The sequence below is a fragment of the Adiantum capillus-veneris genome, chromosome 17 (assembly GCF_014529385.1).
Source record: "Adiantum capillus-veneris isolate H3 chromosome 17, ASM1452938v2, whole genome shotgun sequence".
In the NCBI taxonomy this organism is placed as follows: Eukaryota; Viridiplantae; Streptophyta; class Polypodiopsida; order Polypodiales; family Pteridaceae; genus Adiantum; species Adiantum capillus-veneris.
This window is the reverse complement of record NC_140947.1, coordinates 77,343,897-77,365,980: the sequence shown is the minus strand read 5'-3', so window position 1 is coordinate 77,365,980 and position 22,084 is coordinate 77,343,897. Positions and strand designations below refer to the sequence as shown.

The window sequence follows — 22,084 nt, the reverse complement described above, 5'->3', positions numbered from 1 at the left end:
GCAATTTTCACAGAAGCTCTCTCTCTCTCTCTCTCTCTCTCTCTCTCTCTCTCCGCCGCTGCCTCTTGCTGCCACTGCTCGTGCTGCTGCTGCCTGCATTGCTCACACGCTGCCTTGTTCACCCCCAACACCCTCTCGCCCAGCCAGCCCCGCCACACACACACAACCCCCCCCCCCCCGGGCAGAAAATCAGAATTACAGGGAAAACAAGAAATTCCCAAAAATTTCAGTTTGGAGAATTTTGAAAGAAATTGCAAGGACCTGCAGGCTTACAAAAGGCACAAATTGCAAGGATTTTCTTGGGCAGAAATTGCTAGGACTTGCAGATTTACAAACACAGAACAACTCTGACAAAAACTAGCAGAAAATCAAAAATCAAATATCAAGAATGTATGATTGATTTGGGGAAAACATATGTATACATTATGCGGGACAGGGATGTATGTGTGATGTGGACATAGTGGGTTGGCCTGGCAGAAGTGCAGAATGTGTTTTTGATGGAGGTCATGAGTGCTTCGCCAATGTGTAAGCCCCATCCGAAGGCAACCTTTGTGCTTACAAACCAGCGGATTACACAAATGGAAAGGGAGATGAAAGACTGAAAAGCAGATATGGAGGGATGGTGGAAAGAGAAGACCAACCTTCTACAAATGTTTCTCAACGAAGGCGCGCAATGGAAGAAAGAGAAAGAGGACCTACACGCAGACCTACAAGCACTTAAGGCGGATTCCAAAGCACTTAAAGAAGAGGTCTCAGCCCTCAAGCAAGAACTTGCTGAGGGCTGAGACCTCTTCTTCTAGTCCACTGAGAACTTCCTCTAGTCCACTGCTTGCTGATAGAGCAAGCAGTGGACTAGAGGAAGGGGAATTCCAGCCTTCGGTAATAGAGGAAATTAAGGTCATCAAGGAGCAGGTACGGATGATCAAAGAGGAGGAGAAACAGAAGGTGGTAAAGACGTCTTCGCGGATGGATGTGATCACGAAGACGCAAAAGAAGACGGATGAGGCCGAGAAATGTCGCTAAGAAAGGGAAAGGGAAAGAAACCACATCTGTCCCCACTCCTATACTCATCAACATGACTCTAGAAGAAGAGCAATGAAGGAAAACTAGAGCTTTGCATATAAGAGTAACCGGTCTAAAAGACCGAGATGATGTGGAAGGGGAAGTTGAAGAACTTCTCCGCATGATGGGTAGTGAGGCTACTCATACAAAGGCATGGAGGGTAGGAAAGAAGACACAAGGCAATGGGGAGACTTCAAAAGGGAGAGCTTTAATCATCCGTTTCCCATCCATGGAGGCAAAGAAGGACTTCTTGAAGAAGCGTCCTATACTAAAGAAAACGGGCATATTCCTTGGAGATGACCTCACTCTCACACAACTTGTGCATATGAGAGAGGTAATGCCAGAGATTTAAGCGGCAAGGGAGAAGGGAAAGACGGCCTTCTACAGAGATGGCCGGGTGGTGATTGTAGAGTGGCGCTCCACATGACGGTGTGAGACCCATGGGACCACACTCAAAGTTGCCACTTGGAATTGTAATGGATCTATGCGACTTGATGTGGGCGCCTTTGAGGATAGTTTCACAAGAAGAGACATCGTCTTCTACTCTGAGACACATCAGGCCCCTGGGCAGTCTATGCCTCACATTAGTGGATATAGATGGGAGACTGCATGTAGACAGGAGACAAGATCATAGCACAGAGTGCAGGGATCAGGAGGAGTGACAGTGTTATTCAGGGAGGAGTTGCAGCCATTGATACATATAGCCCGCAGAGATGAGCAAGCTAGGTACATGTGGGTGAGATTGAGAGCAGAGACAGACAGATATATTTACATTGCTATTTGCTACTTTCCCCCGAGCACGTCAGTGTATGCACCACCCAGAGGACAGTCTCCCTTTTCTATTTTGGATGATGACATATGGGAGTTCTCTAGAGATGGTGACATCATCATTCTAGGGGATTTCAATGCTAGGACTGCCCATCATCAGACAGTATTTTATGATATTTCAGAGGAGATGCTGAGAGAGTTGGATGCTGCAGAGACATGCCTATCCCGACTATCACAAGATGGAGAACACACTGAGTATGGATGACACTTGACAGACATGGGGACTGCACATGGATTGGCCATCTTGAATGGCCTACAAAGATTTCCCGCTTCGGGGGGTTTTACATGCTTTCCACATAGACATGGAGCCAGCACAGTGGATTATGTCATGGCACAGCCGAGCCTTATCTCTAGTATCCAGGATCTCACGGTTGGACCCAGACCTGTTGGTGTGGCAGTGGATCATGCTCTTGTGTCGTTGACCATCTCTTTTCAGTTTAGTGTAGCACGCAGGCTACGGACAACAGCCCCTACTCGCTACACCTTCACATGGGAGACGGACTCTGTATACATAGATGGGATCTACAGACGCCTATGCACAGAGGAGCCAGGGCGACCTCTGGAGGAGCTTACTACTATATTGACACAGACACTACATGATGCAGCAGTAGAGGCATACCCACATACCCAGCTTGAGTAGAGACACCGCTCGGGGAGCATGCCCCAGAATAGTTAGTATGATGAGGAATGCCGGGACACTAGAGCTAGACTTCAGAGGGAGGTCTTTGGGGGGACATCACTCACAGACAGTCACAGATTGACTTCCGACACCTAGTGCGGCGGAAGAAGAGGGCATTTTTGGCTCGCCTAGAGCAGGATCTATATCAGCTATCTTGAGTCAGGACTCATGTGAGGCATGGCGGCTCTTTCAGGAGCACTCCCCCCCGGCCATCACTTCCACAGAGGACTGGGGCCAGTATGCATCATCTCTGTACACAGTTCCTGAGCAGCCCCCCCTTCCCGACCCTCCCGATCCATGCCCACACACATGTGCTTTTTTCACCGCGGAGATGGTGAGGAAGGCCATTGACAAGATGAGGACTGGGAGAGCATACGATCATGATGGCTTAGTGGCTGAGCATTTCACGCATGCCAGAGATCTACTAGCAGAGCTTCTAGCAGTTATGTTTAACCGTGCCATGTGTGAGGGCTTGCCTGATACTTGGAGCCTATCTACTATTGTACCTATCTGCAAGTCGGGAGACCCTATGGAGCCTGGGAATTATCGCACTATCATGATTGGACACACATTGGCACGGTTGTACGCATCTATTCTTGAGCAGCAGCTGAGTAGATGGGCAGAGAGGGAGGGGATACGCGCAACCGGGTAGGTAGGGTTTAGGAGGGGTTTTTCTACTCTTGACCATGTCTTGACACTCAGAGCCATCATTGAGGAGGGTAAATCGCGTGGGAGACGGATCTATTGTAGCTTTGTGGATTTCCGCAAAGCATTTTACACAGTGCCCAGAGCTAGATTGATGCGCAGATTACAGCAGATGGGAGTACCCACAGAGCTCATTTGGGGGGTCATGGCATTATACAGGTCAGTAGTGGGGCAGGTACGCACCCCAGAGGGTCTATCCACACTGATTCACTCCACTATTGGGGTGAAGCAGGGCTGCCCGCTCTCTCCTACTCTATTTGGTATGTATGTGGATGAGGTTTTTGACTACATTGAGAGAGATGGTGACAGAGGTGCACAACTGGCAGGGACATGGATTCCACTATTGTTATATGCTGATGATATTGTGTTGATCTCCGACTCTCCGGAGGGGATGCAACGTCACTTGGATGCTTTGCATAGGTTCGCTTAGGAAAGTGGTTTGTCCGTCAACCTTGGTAAAACCAAGGTCATGGTATTTAATACCACCCCACAGTGGATCAGGAGGTCAGCGCCAACATTCACATACGGCCAGGAGACAATGGAGTATACATATGCGTACACTTACCTCGGAGTGGTTTTTAGTGGGCCAGCATTTTCATTGAGGAGGGCAGCAGAGACTAGATTGACCAGAGCCCATGCAACATTGGGTGGATTGGAAAGGATGTGTTCACAGGTTCAGTTTCAGGAGCCTCGGACGAAGCTCTGGCTCTTTGACACTCTGGTGGCTTCTGCATTGCTTTATGGAGCTGAGATTTGGGGACCTTCATTGGATCATCACGGGAGGACAGGCCGCAGTGATGGATGGGGGGACATGGAGAAGCCTCTGGTCTCTATGATTTCGCAGCTCATTAGAGCCAAGGCTTCAGTACCACGTGCTATTGTCCGAGCAGAGCTAGTTGCCCCCCCATTAGTGGTTGAGGCGTTCACCAGATCTGTCTCCTTCATACACCGCATTTGGAAACTTCCTAGAGACAGATATGCCCGCCTTGCACTTGAGTCCTCTCAACAGTTAGCCATGCACGAAGATATAGCATGCTGGTATGGGGAGATGACATCATGGTTTCAGGCGCATGGGTTCAGCATAGACAGATTGCCTCCCTTCCAATACTCACTGGATGCACCCTCTCTGACTCTTACACAGTTCGAGATCACCAGGCTCATCCGCCAAGACTTGACTCAGCTAGACACCAGGAGGACATGGATAAAGCCAACACAGGAGCTGGGCACGAAGATGGCTTTCTACAGAGAGCATCTCCTCCAGCTTACGGTTGATGGTTTTGTGACGAGGCCCAGATACATGGACACCCACTTGTCTCATGGGATACGATGTGCTATTGGCCAGATACGCACATCTTCACACCAGCTGCGGATCGAGACTGGGAGATACAGCGGAGTACCTGCAGAGGCTAGGACATGCCCCCTGTGTGGCATCGAGCATGATACAGAGCTGCACTACACATGCCACTGCCCCGTCTACTACGAGATACGAGGCCGCTTCCATTGCTTGTTCAGAGAGGGCTTTGGACCATTCTCCAGAGTCATGCGGTACGAGGATCAGAGATGCTTGGGTTTGTTTTTGCTTGAGCTACGCAGACACAGAAAAAGCCTGATGAGAGGAGAGGCTAGCCAGTCTCAGAGACATAACTTCTTTAGAGCTGCCACTGGACATCCAGAGGAGTTACTACCACAGCAGAGCTCGTCACCTCACACCAGAGGCTCACTGATCGACCGAGCGGATGACTACACAACATCGACAGAGGCTGCATCAAAGGATTCGGATCACTTTGGCCCAACATGCACGACGCCCGGTCAAACTACTGACCATGGAGGAGATTGATGAGATCCGCCAGCGACCGATGCTGGATCTCTTGTGATCTAGCTATCCCAGCTAGCTGCTTAGTTCACACCTAGCAGTTCTGGATTTCATAGTAAAGTATTTTATTCTGTCATTCTGTCATTTCATTTTTGTCATCTTGTTACTCTGACTTTGTATCAGATCCACCACATTGTAACTTTCTGGTCTCATAGGTCACTTTCGCCTTTTGAAGACGTTAATATAACATTTCATTTCATTTCTCTCTCTCTCTCTCTCTCGCCCCCCCCCCCCCCAAATCTTTCGCACCACCCGCCAGCCCCTCGCGCTGCTGACAACCTCCCGCTTCCACGCTATGGTCTCGCTCCATTGGGCTGCCCATTGACATGGTCTCCCTCCATTGGCCTACCCCTTGACACCTTTCACATGGCCTCCCAAGTGGCTAAAGCCCGCGTCCCTCTCAACATGAATTTCTTGATCACCAACAAGAGGATATCAACACTTGAGGTTGAAGTGAAGGAGTGGAAGAAAGAGATGGATGTAACCTTTCTTCGAAAGATGAAGAATGGAAAGAGGAGAAGAGGAACCTATGCGAAAGGATTTCTCGTGTTGAAGAGCAAGCGGCTTCACAAGAAGCCACAATCTGAACTCTCCAAGGTGAACTTCTTGCAGCAAAAAGTGGGCGGCTCGAAGAAGGCGAAATTCAGCCATCCATGATGGAAGAATTGAATATCATGCGAGAAGAAATACAGGTTATCAAGGAAGATGAAGAGAAGAAGTTATGAGCTGCCGTCATCTCCGCAACACAAAAGAAAGTAGAGGAGGCTGAAAAATGGATTGAGGTCTCCAAGAAAGGGAAAGGTAAGGTAGCTCCTTGTACACCCACTCTTATTAACATGACCCTCGAAGGAGGAGGATGCGGGCTCTACATGTGAGGGTAACCGGTCTCAAGGACATAAACAATGTGCAAAAAGAGGTCACAAGCCTCACATCCATGATGGGGTGGACAAGCCTTCAGACATAAAGGCATGGAGAGTGGGCAAGAAGAGTGATGGCCCGGAAGAATCTTCAAAAGGGAGAGCTCTCATACTACGCTTCCCCTCCTTGGAAGAGAAGAAGGAATTCTTGAAAAAGAGGCCTACTCTCAAGAAGATAGGTATTTTCCTCGGTGATGATCTCACTCTCTCACAACTTGCGCATATGAGACAAATAATGCCAGAGATTATGGAGGCAAGGGAGAAGGGAAAGACGACCTTTTATAGAGATGGTCGGGTGGTGATTGTATAGCGGCTCTCTACATGACAATGTGAGACCTATGGGACCGCACTAAAGATGGCTACGTGGAATTGTAATGGATCTATGCGGTTGGACGTTGGTGCCTTTGAGGACAGTTTCAGAAAGAGGGACATTGTTTTCTTCTCAGAGACTCTTCAGACCCCCTAGACAGCTTATGCCACATGTGGTGGGATACAGATGGGAGACAACCCACAGAACAGTAGTGAGATCTGAGCATGGGAGTAGAGGTTCAGGAAAGTAGCAGTGCTATTTAGGGAGGAGTTACAACCACTACAACATATTGTATGGAGAGATGATCATGCTAGATACATGTGGGTGAGGCTGAGAGCTGACACAAGCCGATTTTTGTACATTGCAATATGTTACTTCCCCCCCCCCCCCCCCCCCCCCCCCCCCCCCCCCCAGTACGTCAGTATATGCAGCATCCAGAGGACAATCACCTTTGTCTATAATAGATGATGATATATGGGAATTTTCTAGGGATGGTGATATCGTCCTACTAGAGGACTTCAATGCCTGAACGGGCAATCCTCAGACAGTCTTCTACGATACTTCACATGAGATGCTTAGAGAGCTTGATGTGGGTGAGTTGGGGCTTGACAGATGCTCACATGACAGAGAGCAGACGGAGTATGGGAGATGCCTCACGGAGATGACGACTACACATGGGTTACACATACTTAATGGCTTACAGCGCTTTCCTAGAGCAACCGGTTTCACGTGCTTTCCACACAGACATGGGGCCAGTAGAATGGACTATGTTATGGCACAACCGCGCTTTATTCCCTGTATTCAGGATTTCATAGTGGGAGCCAGACCAGTGCGCATAGCGATGGATCACGCTCTTTTGACATTGTTTGTTTCATTTCAATATAGTACAACATACGCATTATACATTTACACCAGAGATTGGCTCAGTTTATACAGAGGAGATCTATAGCCATCTATGCACACCTGGTCCTGGCCTCTCAGTGGAGGAGTGCACCACTTTACTGACTGAGACACTGCATGGTGCAACATTAGAGGCATACCCACACACTCAGCCGGGTTGGAGGCGACATTATGGGACCATGCCCTAGAATAGTTGGTATGATGAGGAGTGTAGAGAGATGAGAGCCCAACTCCAGAGGGATCTTCTTTTAGGAGTCATCGATTACAGACAGTCTCGGATTGCTTTTCGGTGCCTTGTGTGACAGAAGAAACGAACTTACGTGGCCCAGATGGAGCAGACTTGTATTTGTTGTTCTTGAGTAGAGACTCAGGAGAGGCATGGTGATTCTTTCATGAGCACTCCCCTCCCCCAGTGATTTCTCCTGATGTGTTGGGCCAATATGCGTCATTGTTATATACAGTTCTTGGATAGGAACCCCTTCCAGATCCTACAGAGCCATGCCCACCTACTAGCACCTTCTTTATCACTGAGATGGTAAAGAGAGCCATTGATAGGATGAGGACCAGCAGGGCATATGATCATGATGGTCTAGTAGAAGAGTAGTTTATACATGCTAGAGATATGCTGACAGAGGTTCTTGCATTGTTGTTCAATCGTGCCATGTGTGAGGGCTTACCTAAGACTTGGAGGTTGTCTACTATTGTGCCTATCTTCCAGGCAGGTGATCCTATAGAGCCTAGAAATTACCGCACTATTATGGTTGGACACACATCTGCACGGTTGTATGCATCCATTCTTGAGCAGCAGTTGAGTAATTGGGCAGAGGGTGAGGGTGTACGGGCAAAGGGCCAGGCCGGTTTCAGGTGGGGTTTCTCCACTCTTGATTATATTTTGACACTCAGAGCCATCATTGAGGAGGGCAGTTCACATGGGAGATGGATTTATTGTAGCTTTGTGGATATCCGCAAAGCATTTGACATGGTACCAAGAGCTCGATTGATGCGCAGACTGCAGGAGATGGAGTGCCTATAGTGTTGATTTGGGGGATTATGGCTCTATACAGATCAGTAATGCGACATGTCCCCGGAGGAGATATCTGATTTAGTTTACTCCACCATTGGGGTGAAACATGGTTGCCCATTGTCTCCTACTCTATTTGGTATGTATGTTGATGAGGTGTATGATTACATTGACTGAGAGGGTGATAGAGGTGCCCAACTGGCAGGGACGTGGATTCCATTGTTGTTATATGCTGATGATATTGTGTTGATCTTTGACTCACCAGAGGGTATGCAATGGCAATTGATGCATTAAACAGTTTTGCAGAGGATAGTGGATTGTCTGTAAACCTTGGTAAAACCAAAGTTTTGGTGCTTAGCACCACACCACAGTGGATTAGGAGATCAACAATGACTTTCACATATGGTCAGGAGATTGTAGAGTATACAGATGCATACACTTACCTTGGGGTTGTCTTCACTAGGCCGAGGTTTTCTTTGGAGAGAGAAGCAGAGACTGTAGAGGAGATAATGTGTCATGCCCTCTATAGTGGGTGCTCCTCAGTGCAATGTGCGTGATATCTCACTCCACAGAACGAAAACACAAAAGACAAGAACAACGGAGCAAGAACAACAGAGCAACAACACGACTCAACAGATCATGAACAGCACGAACATCGACAAACTCAAAGAAGCCAATACAGACTCTGGCATGGCAACATACTCAGCTCCAGCCCAGATCTCATAGGTACAGTGGAGGTGAAGAGGCTCAACTGTGTGCAGGGATGGTGCAGACGTGCTGTGTACTACTCAAGACGAGAGACTCTAGATGACTGACCACACAAAAGTAGATGATGCGTACCCACCACTAAAACCAACCACTCATATGTATCTCCTAAGAGCCATTAACAGCTAACAGATATCCCAATCCAGCTAAGCCTATCTCCTAACTGAGGTGGTGGTGAGCTGGCCACAGTGTCCACTGGACCACCATCCGTAACACTTGCCACATGTCACAGACCAGGCGAGAGTCCGCCCAGTGTGAACTCAAGCCCAAATGCAACTAACTGCTTGTCCCATGCCAGTGACAGTGTAGCCCTGCTACTACAGGTTACCTGCCACAAGACCACTCACCGTTTTGGTGAGAAAGAACAGTGAGACTAGAGAGAACAGTGAAACACCAAGAAAAACGCAGTACTCTGACTGAAGAAGAGAGTATACTGAAGAAGGTGATGTTTGGAGAAGATTGAGTTCCTAGCAGGATTGATTAATGAAGCAGTGCTGCAAGATATGCTGAAGAAGTAATGACCCCGGCTCAATGAGGTAAGCTGACCAAAAAGTAGAAACAGAAGACTGCTAAGATTAAGAAATCCCACAAAGCACCCGAATTGGAGGAATTTGCAGTTGGTTGCAGTTGGCTAGAGGGGAAGGAGTAGGTAGGGGAGGGGTGGGTAAGGGTGAGGGGATAGGGCAGAGAGGGGTCTAGAGAGGGGCCAGGGGAGGGGGTGGGTAGGGCGGGGTGGTTAGGCTAGATAGGGGTGAGGGGGGGCTAGATAGAGGCGAGAGGGGGAGGGAGGGTTGGTAGAGGCGAGGGGGGGAAAGGGGGTGGGTAGGGGCAAGGGGGGAAAAGGGGTGGGTAGGGGCGTGGGGGCTTGGGTAGGGGCGAGTGAGGGTGTGAGGGGGTGGGTAGGGGCAAGGGAGAGAGGGGGTAGGGGCGAGGGTAGGGGATGGGTGCACATGCACGTGCATAGATAGCCTCCCATTCAACTTTGAACTTGTGGTAGTCTGATTTCCGACAGAAGGTGCTATGTTGATTCCTGGCAGAAGGTGCACATAGCAGTATACCCACTGGTCTTCCCGCTAGTTTTACAAACTAGTCTCCTCCAAACTCAATATTGCTTGATGCTGCTGTAACCTTGAATGAGGCTAACCCTATCTTCTGTGACATGGACCATAGCAATCTGCTCTGAATCTTGTCTAGCAGCGCGGGGTGGGTACACGAGTCGCAGAATTGTCTTCCTTTTACGGGGTCTGGAGATGGCATTGCTAAAGAATTCTCTATAGGTTAAGAGGTTGCTGCGTCAAAGAGCAGAGAGACATCATAAGTAGGGTCAACATTTATTTGTTGTATCTTGCCTTGAGGAAGCTCGGTGAAGGGGAGTTCGCTAGACACAGAGGAGAGCTTATTTTTGGTCGGAGAAGCAGACACCAATGGGGATGATGATGGGGGGGGGGGGGGGGGGGGGGGGGGGGTTGAACTCATGTAGAGGAGATTTGTTTCTGCTACTATAAATCTTCATAGGCTCACCCAATCCAAAGGCTTCCACTAAGGGTGCATGGTGAGTCGGTGTTATGACCTCCACGCTTTGAGCTGACTCAGAAATCTCATTGGGTTTAGTTACTGTGGAAACATTGAAAGAGGGTGTACCCGCAAGAAAAGATTGAATAGAGACTCCATAACAAGGCATAGATTTGGTAGCGTCTAACCACTCCAGCAGATCTGCGTCTGACCCGTTAGGTGGAGTAGGTTGTTCCAATTCAAGGCTGGTCTCTAGGGACAAAGAACTATGCTGTACGACGGGATCTATGCCTCCTTCTAGGCGAATGGATTGCATTAAGAATCCAGGAGTATGTATCCACATGGCATCGTTTCCCCAATCATGAAGTGCTTTCGTGTGTCGTAGCCATGGTCTACCGATGAGTAAGGGAAATCCTCCCTCAACCTGGGGAAGACGAACCACAACAAAATCCAAATTAATTGTGAAATATTGTACCTGCACAGGCACCTTGTCCACTATGCCCACTGGGTAGACTGTCCTCTTGTCGGCCAATGTAACTGTGAAGGGAGTAGGACGAGTAGGCTGTAGAGTTAAAGCCAACATAGTGAACTCGAGCATTAGGTTGATGTCAGATCCACCATCCACTATCACTCCTGAGAATTGCCGCCCCAAGACGAACACTGTGAGACGAGGGCTTCTATAATCAGTGAGGGGGGCAGCAGGATGGGATATCATATAGGACTCTAATGGTTGCACTGGGAGGTGCCTGCCACTAGGACCTGCTCCGAGGTAAAGTGATTCAATAAGAGCAAGGGTGTCACTTCTAAAAGTCACATCTAGCCGCAACATATCGTAGAGGGACACTTGTTGGAAAGTGTTCTTCAAGATTACCTTTGCTGTAAGCTTTTCTTTTTCTACCAGTGGTTTCTCTGATACCTTGATCTTCTGTAGATTGGAAATTGCTTCCAAGAAGGCTTCATCAATATCGGAGAGCAAAGATTTGGATTCTTGCTTGTCACTAGGTGATGGCTTGTCAACAGCTGAAGGCAAGGTATCCACTGTTGTGAGAATGGGTGGGGGAGTTGAACGTGCTGGATGCTAAGACCGAGAGAGGCTCTCGGGGCCCGAGTGAGGACGCCCACTGGCTCCTCTACCAATTGTAGCTTATCTTGAGGGGTAACCACATGGGCAGAATGGGGTGGCTGAGGAATGGTGCTAATTGCTATCAAATTGAGCTTGGGAAAGGTAAACTCATTTTGTCTTTGACTTGGGTTCGAAGACGTAGATGCACGAAGTTTGGGACAATCCTTACTGTAGTGATCCTTTGCTTTAGGGCAATGACGACAGGTAGGGGACCCTTCGGCCAGGGGAAATTTGCGTTGGTAATGACCATATTCCCCGCATCTGTAGCACAAAATGGGCTGATTCAATGGGCGAGTCGAAGGGTGAGGTGGTCCTTGCTCCTGGTGCATGGAGTTGGAGGTGGAAGCATAGAAGCTATGAGGTGATGAGGGAGCATGGGTATGATAAAAGCTGTGAGAGGGAAAAGTGCTCTGCATACCTTGCATAGGAGGGGCTGTCAGCAAAGGTGGCATGTGGTTTGGATGCCCATAGGGGGAAACCATGTTGGGTGCAGGTGGTGGCCCTTGTTGAACATTAGGACCAAGACTTTGTTGTATTTGTCGCAATACCTTTAGGTAGTAGCAATCCTTGTCCTCCTGTCCAGACTTTTCACATAAGTGGCAGTAAACCCGAAGGGGGCATTCATGTGGAGGGTGCCCTGGAGAGCGGCATGAGCTACACCAAACCATAGCCTTAGTCTCATGGTGAGACCTGAGCTCTTCTAGCTCGCGCTTGATCTGGTCCAAAGCCTCGTGATGTGGAGGCTTCTCCTGTCTAAGAGAGAAGGACCTCTTCTCTTCAAGAGCTCGCTGTAATTTTAGGGCTTCTAGTTCCCTGCGTAAAGATGTTATTGGATCAGAGGGACTTTCTAAAAAGATGGAGGTGGTCTCTGCCTGAGGAGAGTCGGTGAACAGCTTCCGAGCTCCTATCTGAGTAGCTACTACTACAAATTCCTCCAGAGTGGCGTCTGGTCGGAGACTCTCTCTGAGTTTTTTTTTTTCCAAGAAAAAGATCCTTCTATTAGTTAATGAAAACTGCCCGTAGGGCTACAACCACCTCTGCAAGAGAGGGCTACAACAAACATGATGGGGAGACTCTCTCAATGAAAGAACAACATATATACAATGAGGCTAAATCAAGAGATGGGAGGAGGGAAGAGCCACACAGGTGGTCGGTAGTGCCATCTGAGCACACCCTGGACACTGGTGAAGAAAGGCCCAGGGCTCCAGAGTCGAAGGAAAGCCTCGCGGCGCCCCCGCATGTGGTCGGAGCTGCCCTGTAGTCCCTCTAGCTGTCCTTTGAGAGTATGGATCAGCTCTAGACAAAAGTCACGAACAGTCTCTGCTGGTGGCACAGAGCGAGCCTCAAAAATGCGGAAACAGCGGGCCCGCCAGATGAACCAAAGTGTCATGCCACTGATGAGCTCCCAACACTCCTCTCTCTCACTGCACCACTCCTGTGGAGTAAGCTCTATAGCAGGCTGGAGTGTAGGTCGCCCCCCCTGTATCACTATCATCCTGCTGGTGGAAGATAGCTCAAACTGAAGTGCCGGGTCCGTGAGAGTGGACCAAGCCGTTGCCCCCCAAGTGTACTGTCTAGCCGTGGAGAGAGTAGGCATCAGCCGAAGAACTCGTAGCCACACCTGCTGGGCCGAGGGACAGTCCCAAAGACAATGACGCTGACTCTCCACCAACTGGTCACAGGCTGCACATGCGGCCGAGAGACCACTATGCACAAGCCAGCTCCCTACTGCTGTAGCTCTGTGTGCAACCAACCACTGAAACAAAGTGACACGCCTCGGCTGTCTGGAGTCCCACAGCCTCTGCCAAAAGGCTGCCAAGAACTCGACTGTGAGGCCCTCCTCCAACCAATGACGTGCTGCAGCTGGGCGGGCCTCTCTGTGTGCTGCAAGTATATGACGTCCAAGTGGAACAGTGTACTGAAAGAAGGGGACTCCTGGGTGGTCTACAGAAGAGAAGGGGTCCCTCCATAGCCACTCACCAGGATCCCACTGTACTCATGCCAGTGGACAACACTCCCAAGCCCAAAGCCTCCAGTGTCCAGTCTCAAGAGGTGCTGGGTCACGGTCTATGACGCAAGTCCTCCCACATATGCCCACAACTCAGATCCTCTGGAAACAGTACTCTGCTACCTGCGGGGCCTCTACTGCAACTCGCTGTAATCGTCCCCCACCTTGAAGCTCGAAGAACAGGGCTGGGACAGTTTCTGAGCAGGCCCTGACTGAAATGAGAACCTCCAGTCGTGTGAAGGCTCCCATCCACCGGGGTGCTACTGTCTTCAGAGGCGTGAGCCACTCTGCTGGAACTGACTCTGAGATGTCCTGACACATGCTCTGCACCCCTCTCATGCCTGTAGCTGGAAAGCCTGCACCTCCTCTGACAAACTTGTGAACTCTAGACAGTCACCTAGAGAGCGCGCTGGACCTGCTGCTATGGGACCCCAGGAAACATGAGGCCGACTACCAACAAAGTGGCCTCTCTGAGTGCTAACCATGGGGTTCCAGACGAGGGGCTGCCGTAGGTGCTCCTCCGTGCACGTCCGCTGTCTCTGCTCCATGCCACGCCGTAAGAGCTCCCAAGATCGAAGCAAACTCACAGCGAAGCGGTCCTCCAGTCTCCTGCTCAAACCAACTCGGCGCATCTCTGTAAAGATCCATCTGGTCGAAGGTTGCCAAGGGCCTCCTAATTGAGGCACCCTGGCACGAAGCCTCTGTAGCAAGAACTCCTTCCAGGGCTCCTCACCTGGAAGAAGTCCTCTGACTATGAACTTCCCAAGAAGGGCTTTGCTGTGCTGTGCTGGATCACTGATCCCAAGCACTCCCTGAGAACAAGAAAGCGTGATGACCGACCAAGCCACCTTGGCTCGGGCTATCTGAGTGTCGTGTCCTGACCGAAGGAAGTTCCTGATCAGCCTCTCTACCTGGCTGACACAAGAACTCGAGAAAATCCAGCAGGAAGTGATGTACCACATAGTCGCCAACAGCACCTGGTTGGCAACTACTACTCTACCAACCAACGAAAGTCGTGCTGAGCTCCAATGTAACAGCTTTCTCTTGATGGACAGGAGAAGAGGAGCAATCTGCTGCTCGGGAGACAAGTCCAAACCAACCTGACAACCCAAGTACCGAAGTGCAGTCCTTGGGGGAATCCACCTAAAACCCTCTCCTGGCATCCAATCTGGCACAGGAGCACTACCAACCGAGAAAGCCACTGTCTTCTCCAGTTGATCAGTGCGCCCGATGCACAACAGAAGGTCTCCAAAGCCTGCTCACATCTGTGAAGATTGGCCTCCTGGACATCTAAGTACAAGGTTGAGTCATCGGCAAACTCAGCGTCCAGTAGCTCATCTCCCTGAATAGGGAGTGCTAAGCCCCGTAAACCAACCTGCTGAGACACCAAAAATTTACTCATCACCTCCGCATAGAACAAAAAGAGAAAGGGGGCAAGAGGACAACCCTGTCTGACTGAGCGTGTGAGCATGAAGCGCTCACCTCTCCCTCCTGCCAAAAGCACCTGACTGTGAGCATGTCTGTACAAAGCTGACACCCCTCTGATCCAAGCATCTGAGAAGCCCATCCTACGTAGAGTGCCCTCTAGAAAGTCCCAATCAACTTTGTCGTATGCCTTCTCGAAATCGAGAAGAAGAATCACAAGGTCCTCACCACGGAGCCGTGCCAGGGTAGAAGCCTCCCAGAAAGTAAAGATGTTGTCAAGGATACTGTGTTCCTTGACAAAACCTCTCTCTGAGTTTTTGCTGAGAGGTTTTGGGAAGAGCCTTCTCCACCCATTTCTTAACCATAAATTCACTTGGTTGCTGAGGAAGCTTAGCGAACAGAGACTTGGTTTTGGTCATGAGTTCTGCAAAAGTCTCATTTGGCTGGAGCATCAGATTGGCTAACTCATCCAGAACCTTCTCTTGGAAGTCCCCCGGCCTGAAAGCTTCACAAAATTGTTGTTCTAATGTAGCCCAAGTAGTAAAGTGGTTCTCTGCAAACTGACTGTACCACTTGTCTGCTAATCCCAAGGTAGATGGGAAGAGTACTAAGTAGGCATCTTCTCGGTTGAGGCCACGACCTCTGTAGAGAGAAACAAACCTCCGAGCATGGTCATCAGCATCCTCTGTGGAGAGACATTTGAAAGTCGGAAACTTAATATTCACCTTAGCTAGAACACTTGTGAGCTCTTCCTTGGATGTCTGTGCAGGAGCTTGTTGCACCAAAGCTTGCTTGCTGTAACACAGTAGGGCTAAAGTTTATTAATGGAGGTGATTGGGGAGGTGTAGAACTGGTTGAAGAAGAAGGTAGGGGTAATGGGGCTGGTGGACTTCTGCTTGGCACGAAGGGTTGACGCTTCCTGTGGTAGTACTTCAAGGGACTTAGTAGTGGGCTTTGTCACTCTTTTGACTGCCTTGTATGTGTCATGCAGTAACCAAAAATCCACCCAAGCTTTGAGCACTGAACACAAAGACCTTTACCTCACACTGGTCCAGACTCCACTAGACCAAGGCGAGTGACTAGACCTCCTGGCTAGACCTAGACGAGAGAGGACTAGACCCAGCCTACTCCCGGCTAGACCTGGACGAGAGAGGTCTAGACCCAGCCTAGAGACTACTAGACCAGGACGAGAGAATAGACAGGCAGGTCTAGAAGGAGAGACTAGACAAGCAGGTCTAGACGAGAAACTAGACCTCCTGGCTAGACCTGGATGAGAGAGGACTAGACCTAGCCTACTCTCGGCTAGACCTGGACAAGAGAGGTCTAGACCCAGCCTAGAGACTACTAGACCAGGATGAGAGAATAGACAAGCAGGTCTAGAACGAGAGACTAGAGAAGTAGGTCTAGACGAGCAGGTTGAAAACTAAGCAGGTCGAGGGAAACTAGACGGAACCAAGCTGAGGCAGGCCCAAACCAGTAGCTCCTCGACTTGACTTTTGAGAGAGTGAGACTTTAGTTGAGGTCCCACCGGGCATGCAAAAAATGAGAGCACCTGTAGCGGAGATAATGTGTCGTGCCCTATATAGTGGGTGCTCCTAAGTGCAATGTGCGTGATATCTCCCTCCACAGAACGAAAACACAAAAGACAAGAACAACGGAGCGAGAACAATAGAGCAACAACACGACTCAGCAGATCATGAACAACATGAACATCGACAAACTCAAAGAAACCGATACAGACTCTGGTATGGCAGCACACTCAGCTCCAGCCCAGATCTTATAGGTACAGTGGGGGTGTCGAGGATCAACTGTGTGCAGGGATGTGTAGACGTGCTGTGTACAACTCGCGACGAGAGACTCTAGATGACTGACCACACAAAAGTAGATGCGTACCCACCACTGGAATCAACCACCCATATGTATCTCCTAAGAGCCACCAATAGCTAACATATATCCCAATCCAGCTAAGCCTATCTCCTAATTGAGGTGGTGGTGAGCTGGCCATGGTGTCCACTGGACCACCATCAGTAACACTTGCCACGTGTCACAGCCCAAGCGAGAGTCCGCCCAGTGTGAACTCAAGCCCAACTGCAACTAACTGCTTGTCACATGCCAGTGACACTGTAGCCCTGCTACAGAGACTAGACTGACTAGAGCTTTTGCGGCCTTGGGAGGCTTGGAGACGATGTGTTCACAGGTTCAGTTCAAGGACCCTCGAACAAAGTCATGGCTCTTTGATACTTTAGTAGCCTCAGCTATGTTGTATGGGGTGTAGATATGGGGATCTTTTGTAGGCTAGGATGGTAGGAGACCTATGGAGAGGCCCTTGGTATTTATGATCTCTCGATTGATCAAGAGCCAAGGACTCCGTACCCCACGCTATCATTCAAGCAAAGCTAGCTGCCCCCCCTCCTATGGAGATTGAGGCTCTTACCAGACCAGCCTCCTTTGTGCACAGCTTGTGGGATACTACTAGAGACAGATATGCTAGACTGGCCCTTGAGTCTTCCAGACAGTTATTCAAGGGGACACTTGATGCTGGTATGCACAGATGACATCATGGTTCCAGACGCATGGATTCACCATGGACAAGCTGGCCCCTTTCCAGTTCTCTCTTCAGGCACCCTCGCTGTCTCTTACATGAGTGGAGATTGCCAGATTCATTTGTTAGGACCTGATCCAGTTGGATACCTGGAGGACATGGAAAGAGCCGCCACAGGAGTTGGGCACGAAGATGGCTTTCTATAGAGAGCATCTTCTCCACCTCTCTCATGGTTTGCGGTGTGCCATTGGTTAGATAAGCACATCCTCACATCAGCTTGAGATTGCGACTGGTAGATTCAGAGGGATACCCGCAGACAACAGGATATGCCGCTTATGCCAGCTAGAGCCAGAGACGGAGCTACATTACGTATGTCATTGCACAGTGTACTATGAGATATGGGGCCGTTTCCACTGCATATTGAGAGAGGGTTTCGGTTCTTTTTCTAGGGTCATGAGTTATGAGGATCAAAGATTTCTTGGGCTATATCTACTTGAGTTACACAGATATAGAGACACTTTACTGGGGAGAGATAGAGAGAGACAGTCCCAGAAACGGATTACAAATTTCTTTTCACTAGATATGGGACAACCAGAGGAGCAACCATCACTGCAGAGCTCGGCCCACACTCATTCGACCACTACCGACACTCTCATTGACCAAGCACAAGAGCTACGGAGATCCAGACGGCCACGATTGAGGAGAGGGGCTACGCAATATCGACGGAGACTACAACAAAGGATTCGAACCATACTCTCTCGACATTCAGAGTGCATATGAGGATGGATTCTAGTAGTAGTATCTTTGTTCTAGTTTTTTCTTTTGTACCCAGACATGGTATTAGATTCACTATTTTGTAACAGATTGGTCTCATAGGTCATTTTGGCCTTTTGAAGATGTTAATATAACATTTTATTTCATTTCATTTCTTTCTCTCTCAGAGATGCCTTGGGTTGTTCTTGCGAGAGCTGCGTAGACACATGGAGAGTCTCTTGAGGAGACCAGGCAGTGGGAGACATTCATAGAGGGAGATCACTGACTTCTCTAGAGCAGGGACTCATCAGCCAAATGAGCATGCCTCACAATAGACATCAGAGCCCACTTATACCAAAGGTATATTAGTGGACAGAGCCACTGATCTCTAGGAGCTAGACGCCCACATCTACGAGGGCGACCACGACATCGACAAAGGCTTCACCAGAGGATCAAGACTATTCTCGCATGATATGGGAGATACCTAGTACGACTATTTATAGAGGTGGACATTGACAAAGCTCTTCAGCGACCGATGCAATACTTTCTTGGACAACACCCAATGTCGGGCATCCTTGGGCATTGAAGACAATGATAATAATTTTAGTCTTTTACTTTTAGTCTTTTGTCTTTCACTTTACTTAATTTTATTTTTTTTACCCGGACATTGGATTAGATCCACAAGGATTGTATCTAGGTCATTTTGGCCTTTTGAAGACGTTTAATATAACATTTCATTTAATTTCATTTGTCTCTCTCTCTCTCTCTCTCTCTCTCTCTCTCTCTCTCTCTCTCTCTAGCCAGCCTCAGAGACGGATCAAAGACTTCTTTAGAGTGGACACTCCATAGCCGGAGGCGCAGCTACCACAATAGAGCTCACATTCTCCTCACACGAGAGGCACGTTGATCGATCAAGCGACCGAGCTAGGGAGATCCAGACGCCCACGATTGCGGAGGACTACACAACATCAATGGAGGCTGCATCAAAGGATTCGGCCCACTTTGACCCGACGTGCACGACGCCCGGTCAGACTACTGACCATGGAGGAGATTGATGAGATCTGCCAGCGATCGATGATGGATCAACATGATTTAGCTCTTTTGAAGATTTTATACCCTGCTCATCTTGTATCAACTCTCACCCATTATATTCCCACACGCACACCCACATTGTGTTGTATTAGCCCCTAGTCACTACTTTCACCTCCCTACTCATATCCTACACAGTTCTGGCTAGCTGCTTATTCACATTTGGCAGTTAAGATTTTAGTTTTTCGCTTTACTTCATTTTATTTTTGTACCCAGACATTGTATTAGATCCACCAAAATTGTATCAGTTTGGTCTCATAGGTCATTTTGGCCTTTTGAAGACGTTTAATATAACCTTTCATTTCATTTCTCTCTCTCTCTCTCTCTCTCTAATGAAAGCATGGAGAAAAGAGATGGAAGATTGGAGGAACGCGAAGACCGTTTTCCTCCGAGAAAATGAAGAAAAGGAGAAGAGGTGGAAGGACGAGAAGGATCATCTTCTCAACAAGATCGCCACGTTGGAGAATAGCATTTTGGACCTCCACAAAGAAGTGTTGGAAACACGGTCAAAAAATGGGCTTGAAGAGGGGGAATTTCAGCCCTCTTTGAGGGAAGAAATTGACAACATCAATGACGAGAAGAAGTCATGGGCCGCGGTCATATCCGAAACGCAAAAGAAAGTAGAGGAGGCCGAAAAATGGATTGAGGTTGCCAAGAAAGGGAAAGGTAAGGAAGCTCCTTGTACACCCACTCTTATCAACATGACCCTCGAAGAGGAACAAAGAAGGAGGGTGCGGGCTCTACATGTGAGGGTAACCGGCCTCAAGGACATAAACAATGTGGAAAAAGAGGTCACAAGCCTCACATCAATGATGGGGGTGGAGAAGCCTTCACACACAAAGGCATGGAGAGTGGGCAAGAAGAGTGAGGGCCCGGAGAATCTTCAAAGGAAAGAGCTCTCATACTACGCTTCCCTTCATTGGAAGAGAAGAAGGAATTCTTGAGGAAGAGACCTACTCTCAAGAAGACAGGTATTTTCTTAGGCGATGACCTCACTCTCTCACAACTTGCGCATATGAGAGAAGTAATGCTCGAGATTCAAGCGGCAAGGGAGAAGGGGAAGATGGCCTTTTACAGAGATGGTCGGGTGGTGATTGTAGAGCGGCGCTCTACATGACGGTGCGAGACCTATGGGACCACATTGAGGATGGCGACTTGGAATTGTAATGGGTCTATGAGGTTGGATGTTGGTGCCTTTGAGGACAGTTTCAGAGACAAGGACATTGTTTTCTTTTCAGAGACTCACCAGGCCCCTGGCCAACTGTTGCCACATGTGGTGGGATACAAATGGGAGACAGCCCACAGAACAGTCACGAGATCTGAGCATGGGAGTAGAGGTTCAGGAGAGGAGTAGCGGTGTTGTTTAGGGAGGAGCTACAGCCACTACTACATATTGTACGGAGAGATGATCAGGCTAGATACATGTGGGTGAGGCTGAGAGCTGACACAGGTCGATTTCTATATATTGCTATATGTTACTTCCCCCCCAGTACGTCAGTATATGCTGTATCCAGAGGGCAGTCGCCTTTCTCAATTCTAGATGATGATATATGGGAGTTTTCTAGGGATGGTGATATCATCCTCCTAGGAGACTTCAATGCTCGAACGGGCAACTGTCAGACAGTCTTCTACGACACTTCAGATGAGATGCTTAGAGAGTTGGATGTGGGTGAGCTGGGGTTTGACAGATGTTCACATGACAGAGAGCAGACTGAGTATGGGAGATACCTCACGGAGATGAAGACTACACATGGGCTAGCCATACTTAATGGCTTACAGCGGTTTCCTGGAGCAGCAGGCTTCACATGCTTTCCACACAGACATGGGGCCAGTACAGTGGACTATGTTATGACACAGCCGAGCTTTATTCCTTGTATTCAGGATTTCACAGTGGGAGCCAGACCAGTGGGCGTAGCAGTGGATCATGCTCTCTTGACACTGTCCGTATCTTTTCAGTTTAGTACAGCCCAGAAATCAAGAGGCAGGTCACACACCCGTTATACATTTACACCAGAGACTGACTCGGTTTATACAGAGGCGATCTGGGATCGTCTATGCACAGTTGCTCCAGGCCTCTCAGTAGAGGAGTGCACTACTTTACTGACTGAGACACTACATGATGCAGCATCAGAGGCATACCCACACACTCAACCGGATCGGAGGCGACATTCTGGGAGCATGCCCCAGAATAGTTGGTATGATGAGGAGTGCAGAGAGATGAGAGCCCAGCTTCAGAGGGATCTTCATTTAGGAGTCATCACCTACAGACAGTCGCGGATTGCTTTCCGGCGCCTTGTGCGAAAGAAGAAACGAGCTTACCTGGCCCAGATGGAGCGAGACTTGTATCAGTTGTTCTTGAGTAGAGACTCAGGCGAGGCATGGCGACTCTTCCATGAGCACTCCCCTCCCCCAGTGATTACTTCTCCTGATGTGTGGGGCCAGTATGCGACATCGTTATATACGGTTCCTGGGCAGGATCCCCTTCCAGATCCTACAGAGCCATGTCCACCTACGAGCACCTTCTTTACCACTGAGATGGTAAAGAGAGCCATTGACAGGATGAGGACCAGGA

At 49.1% G+C, this 22,084-nt stretch overlaps 1 protein-coding gene and 1 pseudogene across 2 annotated transcripts in view; one reads left to right on the top strand and one right to left on the bottom strand.

Moving 5' to 3' along the window:
* The window catches only part of LOC147437521 (MADS-box protein GGM13-like), a 179,012-nt gene that overhangs the window by 31,042 nt on the left and 125,886 nt on the right, over positions 1-22,084 (bottom strand). The gene's annotated exons all lie outside the window — the stretch shown is intronic.
* Positions 443-20,724, top strand: LOC147437522 (uncharacterized; annotated as a pseudogene).